At 33.2% G+C, this 11313-nt stretch overlaps 1 long non-coding RNA gene across 1 annotated transcript; it reads left to right on the plus strand.

Annotated features, from left to right (window-relative positions):
- Window positions 1–8263: 8263 nt before the first annotated feature.
- On the plus strand, window positions 8264–9987 carry LOC148312281 (uncharacterized). Its single transcript, XR_015839268.1, has 2 exons — window positions 8264–9035; window positions 9604–9987. It is a non-coding gene; the product is annotated as an uncharacterized LOC148312281 (long non-coding RNA).
- The last annotated feature ends 1326 nt before the right edge of the window (window positions 9988–11313 follow it).

Below are 11313 nucleotides of genomic sequence, written 5' to 3' on the forward strand. Positions count from 1 at the left end.
TTATCATGTATCTGTCAGATAGATATTGTCTTCTAATGTCTAGAGGAGGATCCATAGCTTCTAATTGGAGGGCATTTGTGGGGGAAGACTTCATCGCACCCAGGATGATTCTTAAGCATTTGTATTGAATAACAGACAGTTTATTCAATAAGTATATTGGGAGGGGGTCAATTATGATACTGCCATAGTCTAATTGGCTTCTAACAAAAGCGTTGTAAAATAGTTTTAGAGTAAGAGGATGAGAGCCCCACCAAACTCCTGCTAGAGCTCGGAGAGGGTTAATTTTTCTTTCACATTTTGAGATTACAGATGTTATGTGAGGGGCCCATGACAATTTCCTGTCAAAAATAATTCTTAAAAATTTAGCCTGATTACTTATAGGAATGGAGATATTGTCAAATTTTATAGAGTTAAATGGGATTTTATGTTTTTTCGAGAACAATACTATTTGGCTTTTTGAAGGAGATAGTTGAAGGCAATTAGAAGTGAACCAAGTATTGAGAGAAGTCAAGGCTGATTCAAGTTTATTAATAGCAGTTTTCATATCTTTATGTGAAATATATATTACAATGTCATCCGCATACTGCAAGATTTTGCATTTTCCCGAGACTGTTGATTCCAGATCGAAAGTATAGATATTATATAGTAAAGGACTAAGTACAGATCCTTGAGGGAGGCCCTTCCAGATTTTTCTTTCTATTTTTTTATACATCCCATTTACAATAATAGTTCTTTCTTTTAATATATTTAGAATCACCTGAACAATCTTAAAAGGAAACTTTAACGAGCATAGTTTGACTTTGAGGACATTAAGGTCCACATTATCATAAGCTCCACAAATATCGATAAAAGCTGCAGCGGTGCATTCATTTTGAGAAAACGCTACTCGAATATCTGTTGAGAAAATAAAGAGATTATCGGTGGTTGATTTGTTTTTACGGAAACCAAATTGTGAAGCAGACAGTAAGGAATTGCTCTCCACAAACCAGTCTACTCTATTTTTTATCATATGTTCAAAAAGCTTTAGCATACACGAAGATAACGCTATGGGGCGGTATGAATCTCCCTTCATTGGGTCTTTATCAGGTTTTAGAATAGGGATTATCCGCTGAATTTTCCAATCAGCTGGAATTATTCCAGTTTCAAATATTTTATTTAGTATATTAATATATTTAAGTAAAATTTGTTGTGGAAATTTTTGAATCAATGAGTATGGGATCATGTCTAAGCCGGGGGATGAGATTTTAACATATTCTAGGGGAAGTAATAACTCCTCAATCTGGAAAGGTGAGTCAAACCAAGATTCTTGATTGAGAATGACTGAAGAGTGGGATGGGAGTTCTTGGATTGTTGGAACATGAGAAGGTGCCAATTTGTCAACGAAATCGTAGATCCAAGCTGAATCATCGGAAATTTTTCTGAGTGACGAAGAAGACGGGGACCTAAATTTTCGTATGGCTGTCCAAACATCTGTCAATGGGGTTTGAGGTGAGAGAGTGCAACAGAAAGATTTCCAACCTATTCGTTTTTTCTGTTTTAATATTTTTTTTTGTCTCAGCTTGAACTCTTTTAAACTCCAAAAAATTTAATTCACTCATATCATGTTTATATTTGGACATACAATTTTTTCTATTTTTAACAGCTAGACTGCACTCGGAATCCCACCAAGGGCATGGCGACGGATTCCTCCGAGTCTTTGGATTTATTTTAGGGGTGGTAGAATTAACTGCGGACATAATTGTGTCTATAAATTTAGAATACTCCAGTGGGATATCGAAGTCGCTCGCAGGATGAGATTTGGAATTATTTTTTTCCAAAATACTAACAAAGTTAGTCCAGTCAGTTTTTTTTAAATTATAAATGGTGTTTTGAGTTCTAGGAGTGATGCGAGACTTAAGAGGTATGTGAATAGTGATTGGGAAATGGTCACTCGAATGAGGATCGTCTAAGATACTCCAGGTTACCCTGGATGCTAAATCGTTAGAGCATAATGAGATATCAACAGCGCTCTGTCTATGAGATGGAGAACTTAATCTGGTAGGAGAACCGTCGTTAAGAATACATATATCGTTATCATCAACGAAACTTAAGATGTTCCTACCTGAGCAGTCTGTATAAGCACTCCCCCAGCTGAGAGAATGTGCGTTGAAATCACCTAGTATGAAAAATGATTTGGGTAACAATTTAACTATATTATTCCAGCCAGACAGATCAAAAGGGATGTTAGGGGGAATATATACTGAAATATAGGATACATTGTTTATAGATGCTGCAACAATTTGGAAAGATGAGGAGTTAGGGACTAGGATGTGGGAATAGTGAAGATGGTTTTTAATAAGAAGGGCTGCTCCTCCTCTACCATCGGGTCGGTCATCACGCAGGCAAATATAACCTGGGATAACAAAGTTGTATCCTGGCTTGAACCAGGTTTCTGAAAAAGCAGCTATGTCAATTTTGTATTCCTTTAGAAGGGAACATAAATCTATTTTATTCGAAATAGCACTACGGCAATTCCACTGTAAGATAGATAATTTTGACTCCATCTCGTTAAGATGAGAGTCTTGTGTAATAGGGGTGATTATGTTATTAGAGGAGATTGGAATTTTGTGAGGCATTGTGATTTTGGAGAGTTGAATTGGAAGTGGTTTTGGCAGCGTTGTACGGTTTTTGGGGGGAGTTTTCGAAAATTGAGGTAATAAGTATGATTAATTGAGAAAGTACGTGTGATAAATTATCAGGTGTTGTAACACTGGCCTCTTTATTGCCAGACTGAAGAGCGCAACCATCGGGAGAATTTGTATACGGTAAAAAGGAAATGGACTTTAATTTATCAAGAGTTGATTTGCTAATGTTAGGAAGAAACAATGACCTCGGAGCGGATTCTTTATAAATCGTCTTGTTATACGACAAAGGTTGTGAATGAGAAGATTGTTGGATATTACGGGATTGTGAGGAAGTGGTAGACTTTGTAATATCTGCGTATGATTTTCCCTTGCTAAATGTGGACTTGGCAGCCTCGTTATATGAAATATTTTGTTCAGTCATGCTCCTCTTTATTAAATTTTGCCTCAAATATTCAGGACATATTCTATTGGTAGCTAAATGATTACCTGAACAATTTACGCATGTAGCATTCTGAATTTCAACTTCGCAAGTCTCACCTATATGCTCCAATCCACACTTGAAACATCTAGGTTTGGACCTGCAAATTGTCTTGGCGTGTCCATAACGACAGCATGCAAAACAAAGAATTGTAGGATAGATGTATAGCTCAACGTCTATTACCGAATAGAATGAAAATATCTTTTTAGGGAGAATCTGCCCTTGGAAAGTAAGAATAACAGTTTGGGTGGGTACCCACGAGAATTTTTGGTCTACAGGCGAAGTGACTTTTCTAGAAAGTCTTCGAGATTTCGTAATCATACCACATTCATTTGGAACCTCGATATTTTTTACAATCTCTTCATGGGTCCACTCTAAAGGGATACCCCTGACCAGGCCCATGCGAGAGACCATATGGTACGGGATAAATACTTTGTAGTCATATGTTTCCAAAGCATTATCATCAATAAAACTATTTGCCGCTGAGTATGTCAAAAATTGTACAGAAATCCGGTTTCGGCCGATAGATTTTATTCCTGCACAAGGAACAATACCAGGAATATTTAGGGATTGCAAAAGTTTGCCAAAATCGATGATATTCAAAGAGAAAGAAGAATTGGGGACAACGTTTTTTTGGACAAAAACGCAGAAAGGTCCACTGTCTCTTTCTGTGTATTTGTTTTTGATATATTCTGACTGTAAGGAAGAAGGATCATTAGATGTTGAAGGGGATAAGGTTTTCGGAGTTGCATTATGAATATCTTTGGCAGAATCAGTTTTAGAAATTTTTCTGATTTTGTTGGGGAGGATTGGAGACGTGGGTAATGAAGAGTTGGAAGAAGATGTAGATGGGATGTCGGGAGGCTCCTTACGACGTGTTTTAATTCTTTCCATACTTATTCAGAAATAATCCAATGAGTGTATTGAAAGAAAAATATATGTATATAAACGAAAAATATTATATGCAACTAAAAAATATTATTGTTGCAATTTACTATTACAACTAGGAAAATAATAAAGTACGAAATTTAAGAATTAAAATAATAAAATAACGATAGATTTGGCTTATCTGAGAAGTAATCCTTAATCAGCAACCATTTAAACTATAAACAACTTATGAAATATCGAAAAAAACTCAAAATATGACAAAATTATTGGAGCTATGTAATATATGAACTGACAAACACAACTGTCAAAACTCAAGTCGTCAATATTGGGTTAAAATCGTTAAAAACGATATAAAATGTATTAAAAAACTCCACCGAGCAGTCAGAATTGCCACATCAGGGCAAATGAGAATCCACGAGTGATTGTTGAAAAACCGATGCATCTACAAAGAGTGACTGTTTGGTGCGGTTTATGGGCTGGCGGCGTCATCAGGCCGTACTTCTTCGAAAACGAGGTCGGCCAAGCAGTTACCGTGAGTGGTGTTTGCTATTGCGAGATGATAATGGACTTTTTGCGGAAAGAAATTAGGGATATGGAGCTGGACGAATTTGGTTCCGACAGGTCGATGCCACATGCCACACAGCCAACGAAACAATGGATTCAAAAGTGCCTATGTTGATTGAATACAACTGCAAAACTATCCACATTTAAAGTACTTCATGCAAAACTGTCTGTGTTTAATTTTAAAATGTAAATTAAATGATAATTGATAAACAGTAATTTCATTTCTTAACATGAATAAATTTGGTATGATCCTAGGAATAGTAATATAAGGATCCTAGGAATAGTAAATAGGAATATATGTCTAGACTTGTGAAATATGCAAATGAATGCGCCTTTATATCTTAACTGTATAAGGATAAACATTTTTGTACACAACGGAGTCCTGGTTCCGACCCTTATGTATGGAAGCGAAGCATGGTGTTGGCAGAAGAAGGATGAAAGCAGACTGAATGCAGTCGAACCAAACCAAACCAAAATTAATCAATTCACTATGAATGTTGTCTATCAATGTGTTACAAATTCACCCTTTTATATGGAAGTGCACAATATTGTTTTTATGTTTCTTGGCTATGAAAACCCATCAAAACTAATTGTTTTCATTGAAGACATTTATAGGAAATTTTAATATGAAATAAAAACCACCAAAATATACAATTATATATAACTTTATTTAAATAAGTCACTAGAATAATACAAAGTTACAATAGAAAATTTAAATAAATAAATATCACAGCAAATACACCATGTCTGAAAATAACATTAGAAATCACAGTGCAAATAACCAAATAGGCTTTAAGTTATTATTATATGTTGGATTATTGGCTAATAAATTAAAATGAAAAATCACAAGACTACCGATAACATTCTTATTGAAATCTATAGGGAACTAAGGGAGATATTAAAGTTTTAACTTTCCGTCATCGAACATTGTCTATAGCTGTTATTGTGTTTACACAAAGCGAGTCTAATACAATCCTTTATAGGTTGAGTATGTTAAATTAGGTATTCCTCCCGTCTGACAAAGATCCATGGAGTCTATTTGATTTTATTACAAGGGTCAGTCATTGAAAGACCTAAACTTAAAATGGGCAAAAACTGTGTCAACTTTGAGTGTAGTAATAACAAAGATATAAAAGCATTGAAACAAGAGTCTTTATCCTGAGGAGTCCTTTATATGGTTGAAATAAAGCAAAGTAAAAAAAGTAAAGCTTACACAAATATAAATATTACAATATTTCCATACATTATTGCCAACGCCATAGGGGCGCTGTATTTATCCAAAATTATTAAATGAATTTATAGCTGATATCGCTCACTCCTTTCAACAATGTCATAAATCAAAAAAACTTGATTTTTCAGGAGATCGTTTTAAAGTTTGAAAATATAATAAAATGTATTAAAATAATTTAATAAAGATCTTTTTAGGTAAAACCTGAATGTTTTTTCTCCATTTGAAAAATATTTCGTATTTTTAAAAAAATAATTAAACAATACCTATTCCTCAAAATGCAAAAACAACACTTTCTGCCCTGTAGCGGGTAAATATTACGTTAAAAATATGCCTCTTTTGCTGGTATATAGTACATTTTCTGGGCATTCCAAAAACATGTATAACTGAAAATTAAAAAATTTTGATATATGATGACGTTGTTGAAAGGAGTGAGCGATATATCCTCTACGTTTATCTACAACACGACAGGCAGAATATTCCACAGGAACTTCGGAAACTGAAATGAGACAATAAAATTATTATATTAGATATTATTAACATTTTGAAAGCTAAACCGGCAGTATACAACGGAGTCCTGGTTCCGAAGTGAAACATGGAGTTTGCAAAAGAAGGATGAAAGTAGACTGAATGCAGTCGAAATGCCATCTCTCAAAAGAATGTGCGACAAAACGATGGATGAAAAATGTTCAAATAGTGAGATAAGGAAGGAATGCAAAGCTGAGATAAGCATCATCGATAAAATTAAGAAAGGTGTGTTGAGTTGGTTTGGACATGTAGAACGAATGAGTGAGGAAAGATACAGGCTCACAGGAGAGAGGAGAAGAATTAGTATTCATTGATACATGTGTATATTGGTATATTAGGGAAATGACGGATATATATATATATATATATATATATATATATATATATATATATATATATATATATATATATAAATATATATATACATATATATATATATATATAAATATATATATATACATATATATATATATATATATATATATATATATATATATATATATATATATATATATATATATATATATATATATATATATATATATATATATATATATATATATATATATATATATATATATATATATATATATATATATATATATATATATATATATATATATATATATATATATATATATATATATATATATATATATATATATATATATATATATATATATATATATATATATATATATATACCCACAGAAATTGATAACATAACGGGTGACGAAAAAATCAGCAAACTATGGAAAGCCCACTTTTTAGTTCAATGTATGAGAAAACAGGAAGTGCGGAAAATTTTAATATTTACAATAATAATGCTAACAATATGCATCCACTGAGTCCTTGCATTATACAAGTGAAGGAAATCCAGACTGCCATTAGGTCACTGAAATATAATAAAGCCGCCGGGAGGAGACGAGATTTGTGAGATTTTTAGACGACCTTAGATATGCTAGCGCTAGAATACATGCACTGTGGGCGCTAGCTTTCACAGCAAGGTTCCGGCACTCGTTCCTACCCGAGTCTCTGTGTATGTAAATAATTATACCTATTGTAAAAAACACTATGGGAAATTCAACAGGAAAAGAAAATTACAGGCCATTAGCAATTTCCACCATGGCAGCAAAAACCATATAGTGGTGAAAACTGTCGAAAACCTAAAAACGACTGAAAACCAATTTGGTTTTAAAAGAGGAACGGGAACAGATACAGCTATCTTCGCTGTTAACAATACTATATATGTATGCATATTTTTGACGATAATTTTTAACCTAATATACACACAAAAAAGAGAGAAAAATTGAATATTAACATTTACCCATTCCTTTATTTTGCCTTTGTTCCATATTTTATTTTGACCTCTAACATCCGTCGGCCTGACACAGCTATTTTCCCAGTTAAAAATACTATAAATATATATGTGCGCCGAAATACGCCAGTATATGCCTGTTTTCATCACACTTTGGAAAAAATAATATAAAAATTAATAGAATGCCCTACGACTAAATGTATGTTAAAAAATTGGAAAGAAAATCTCATATATAGAGTGAAATGGGAGACCGAAACCTCAACTCCGTTTAAAGCTCAGTGAGGACTTAAATAAGGTGGAATTACATCCCCTAACCTATTTAACCTTTACATGATAGGTTGAACCAAGTGAATGCGGGATGCTCCATAGGAGGGGGGAGAGTGGCTTAACACGGGCAGGAATCCAACTCCCCACCCAAGTTTCCACCCTTCTTTCTGAACCTAATTCTAGATTTGCGGGCATAATTTCTAAAATGATAAAGCTAAACGCATTTAAACTATGAAATTTTATAATAATTGTTATTACGATTTTCTATAATTTTTTGTTTGTAAATAAAAATAATACTTGACACTGGGAGAAACATCTTTTCACAGGGTGAATAAATAATATCAACAAAAAAATAAATAAAAAGTATTGCACACTTAGTCAAGCTGGAATAAAAAAATAATGATAAAGCTAAAGGAACATTAATTTATATGTTGTAGAAAATAGTCAACTGAGTTTACCTTATTTATTACACCTTTCTTATTATAATTTATCCATACTTAATTGAATATCGGTGAGAAGTAAAAAAAATTCGAAAAATGAATGTTTTCAAAACAAAAGTTATGGAAACATTTTTTCAGATCACAATATCACTAGTATAAATTGGTTAGTCTGTGATCACCAGTGTACATATTGATTCAACAAGCAGATATGTATAAACTTCTGCAGAAAGTCTTGTACATTATTTTAATTGTGATATGTTTTCATCCCAGTCTGAATGAATCTGCCAGATCCTATGTATGGTTGCGTGAAGACTTTTGCCGGGGAAAATTTAATAATTGGACCTTTCATTCAACAAACTACTCCATTATGAAGTACGCAAATTTGGATATATTAAAAGATGAAAAATCAAATGAATACATTAAAACTAATGGGTATTATGTGCACATTGATAAACCCGGACAAATATGTTATTATCTCGGCATGGAGATCGCTCAGGACCTAGGACAGCTGCCTGAGTGGTACCACATGAGAATATTTCTGAGGGTAATGAGTGAGAAACCTGTTACATTAAGCGTGGAACGATACAGAGGATTTATCAAAAAGTTTGGGACGGGTTTATTTGGTGCATATACCTTTAAACGACCTACTTGCTGGTTTTACACAACGTGGTTTATTTGGTATCATGGATATCATTATAGAGTAAGCTTTCATGTTTAAAGTTTTTTTTTTTAACATAATCAAAATTGCCCCTAAGAACAAAGCGCTTGCCCTGGCAGCCATACTTAATAATCATCATATCTTCTTTGTTATACAAATACTTGATGGGCATTTATCTTTTATATAAATATATACATGTATTTATTATTTTGAATAGAAAAACCAAAGCATATTCTACATATCCGCGAGTGCCCTTGCCATTGCTACTTTTCTAGTTTAGCACTTTAAATTTCACTGAGCTTTCACTCATTAATTAGCAGTTTAAACTTCACTGAGTTCTATCATTTGTATCTCTCATTGAACATTTTCCAACCCCATATCCATGAATCTGGAGCACAGGACCAATGAATGAAGTAAAAGATGACTGTCATCAGCTCGTTACTTACAGCCACGCTCACCTGACTGATTAGCTTTCCATATAGAGTTTGGTGTCTGATATTGCTTTATTACTGATGATTACATTTTAGATGAAGTAAAAACGTGATTCATGGCAAATATTTATATTCAAGGATGACACTCCGTACTTTTAATTATATTATGTTTGTTTTAGCATTGTATCTATATCAATGGAACTGAAGGCATGTCAGTTATTATTGACCACATTGACATATTCAATGATACAGGAAATACGTGGATGAAATTTGCTGACGAAATTCATGATGATCGCCAGGGTCCAGAAGCGCTCGACACAGTGATACCAAAAAGGCGTACAAGGAAATCCACAACACCAATTAAAACCGATTTCGATAATATTAAGACAGTTAACTTCTTGATGCTCGTAGGAGTGACCGGTTTAATAATATCCATTTCATTTGGTCTAATTTTAGCTATCTCTATTTGTGCTTAATTTTACTATCTTGTATTTAGCCGTTAATTGTTAGGTCTCGCATATGAGTTACGTACCAATGATATCAATAAAATTACTTTAAAAATACCGTTTCTTATCATTATTTATATCATATACATTGTTACAGTTCAGAATTGAGACTTCCTGTGTCGAGGACACATTTAATGTACAACATGTACTTATTTGAAGAATAATTTTTTGTTACTTGTCTCACTTGATTACATGACTTAATGTAATGTGTGTAGGTAGTTTCAACTACCTACACACTCTTGTAAGATGTTTTTGAGATGAAATTAATATTTTTTATTTCTGAATATAATGGGTGATCCAACCATAATGCACGATGTTAATTGTGAGTCACACCTTACACAAACATGATACAGGATTTACACACAACGAAGGCTTGATAGTCCCAAGAATTAACAGTAAATATGGGAGTCGAACACTGCAATATATCGTTCCGAACATTTTTAATTTGTTGCCGACGGATGTTAGAGGTCAAAATAAAATATGGAACAAAGGCAAAATAAAGGAATGGGTAAATGATCAAGGGTTAATTTTATGAAAATTGTAAAATGTTTATGTTCTTAATTTTTTTCTCTTTTTTGTGTCTATATTAGGTTAAAATCGTTAAAAACGATAAAAAATGTATTAAAAAACTCCACCGAGCAGTCAGAATTGCCACATCTGGGCAAATGAGAATCCACGAGTGATTGTTGAAAAACCGATGCATCCACAAAGAGTGACTGTTTGGTGAATGGTGTTTGCTATTGCGAGATGATAATGGACTTTTTGCGGACAGAAATTAGGGATATGGAGCTGGACGAATTTGGTTCCGACAGGTCGGTGCCACATGCCACACAGCCAACGAAACAATGGCTTCAAAAGTGCCTATGTTGATTGAATACAACTGCAAAACTATCTACGTTTAAAGTACTTCATGCAAAACTGTCTGTGTTTAATTTTAAAATGTAAATTAAATGATAATTGATAAACAGTAATTTCATTTCTTAACATGAATAAATTTGGTATGATCCTAGGAATAGTAATAGTAAATAGGAATATAAGTCTAGACTTGTGAAATATGCAAATGAATGCGCCTTTATATCTTAACTATATAAGGATAAACATTTTTGTACACAACGGAGTCCTGGTTCCGACCCTTATGTATGGAAGCGAAGCATGGTGTTGGCAGAAGAAGGATGAAAGCAGACTGAATGCAGTCGAACCAAACCAAACCAAAATTAATCAATTGACTATGAATGTTGTCTATCAATGTGTTACAAATTCACCCTTTTATATGGAAGTGCACAATATTGTTTTTATGTTTCTTGGCTATGAAAACCCATCAAAACTAATTGTTTTCATTGTAGACATTTATAGGAAATTTTAATATGAAATAAAAACCACCAA

Source organism: Brachycentrus maculatus, unplaced genomic scaffold, assembly GCF_059751285.1.
Source record: "Brachycentrus maculatus isolate JH-2025_06_01 unplaced genomic scaffold, ASM5975128v1 h1tg000046l, whole genome shotgun sequence".
NCBI lineage: Eukaryota > Metazoa > Arthropoda > Insecta > Trichoptera > Brachycentridae > Brachycentrus > Brachycentrus maculatus.